This window comes from Octopus bimaculoides, chromosome 3 (assembly GCF_001194135.2).
Source record: "Octopus bimaculoides isolate UCB-OBI-ISO-001 chromosome 3, ASM119413v2, whole genome shotgun sequence".
NCBI lineage: Eukaryota > Metazoa > Mollusca > Cephalopoda > Octopoda > Octopodidae > Octopus > Octopus bimaculoides.
The window spans coordinates 29836228-29838027 of NC_068983.1; positions in this window are offsets into that span (position 1 = coordinate 29836228).

Here is a 1800-nt window from a genome sequence, read left to right on the forward strand (position 1 = left end):
AGAAGCCTTAAATTGCCTATGAAAACGCTCAACCATTCCATTAGAAGCGGGATGGTAGCTGTTGGTGCGTATCAGGAGAGAGAAATTTAACAGGGCGTCTATTTGAGAGGTACCGTTGGTGGCATTGCTGGGAAAATGCTGTCATGAATTCGGAGCTGCGAGCGAAAATGAACAAAAGATCCCGTGCAAATGAAGATAAGCCAGTAACTCTTCCATTCTCCGGCCGAGAGAAACGGAGAGGTGTGAAATATGCTGAACTGGGAGCAAGTAAGCATCAATAGATGTTATGTACTCACTGAAATGTAACTGTGCATTTTACTGCTATTTCCAGCAAGTAGAGGACGCTATGTAAGAATGAATTGACGTCTCGTGAAACACGTTGGAAATTGCTCAAAAGTTGTCAGAATGAAATAACCGTGAAGTTTTTTGTGTGAAAAACCACAAAGGTCTTAGCAGTAAAGAAGTCTTCGGTTATGGGCTTTGTAAGTCGTTGACAAAATGAAAAACTTTAACGTAGAAAAAATTTTCTTAGCTTTTCACTTGTGTTTGATGAGAATGTAGAGGCAATCCTGATGTTGAACGTCGCGAAACATACGAATTCAATGGCTGTTGAAATGAGGTCTGTAGATCTTTTTAGCTCGGGGTACCAATTGTACCATTATTGGTCGCAGTTCAGATTTTCGTGGCTGCAGTCGTTCTTTATTCGGGGTCACCACTTTTAGGAAAGTGGTTATCCGAATCACGTCGGGGTCACCAATTATAGGAAATTGGTCATACACCATTAGGTGTATACCCGCTTTCCTATATTAAATTCTAAATAATAACGGAACGCAGAACTCTGAACTATCAAAACAACAATATTTATTTATGGAGGAAAATAGGCATGGTTGCTGAGACGCCGGAATGTTGTTGTGAGCTGTCCCCAGAGTTGGAATGTCGGAGAGACAGCTTGATACGACCACGCTCATGTGAGAGAGCTCTGTTGGACCTGTGTTACCTCTTCGCCGGCCGGCGAGAAAAGAGAATGAAAAGAGCGGGAACGTTTAGATGTTGAATTCCACGCATGCGCATGAGACTCTTCCCGTGTTCCTTCCGGAACTATTCCCTGCGCATGCGTGGATGAAAACGCAGTAATGCCGACTGTATTTTGGCGCCAAATGACGTCACTACACATACATATATGCATACATATACATATATACATTTTTTTTTTCAAATGATTTTAAAAAAACATTTATTAAACAAATATTTTTCAGGAAGAAAGTAAAAACATTAAAAGTATAAAAATATAAAATTACCGAGAAAAAAAATTCCATAACTACCACAACAAAGGAAACAGAAAAAGAAAAAAGGATTGATTAAACAGCAGAAGACGGAGACCAAATTGCGAGTTCAGCCGCTCTTCGCGGACATGATCGCAAAGGCGTTGCCGTGGAGAATAGCCAGCAACACTCGCTGAAGCAGTCACCCCACCTCGCAGGGATCGTTTTTCAAATTGGTCATCATTATCCCGACTTTAGGGAGGGAATGAGCAGTGTGGGGCGGTTACCTTCCCCGAGGTCGAGACCTACTGTCTCCAGTTGTGACTTCCTGTCACAACTGGCCCTTTCTAATTATGTCATTCAGTGGCCTCTTCTAATTATGTCATCCAGTGGCCCCTTCTAATTCGGCATTTGGGGTCAGTACTTCTTCGAAGACGATAATGTTACAGTTGTAGTGACGTCATTTAGCGCCAAAATACAGTCGCCATTACTGCGTTTTCATCTACACATGCGCAGGGAATAGTTCCGGAAGGAACAC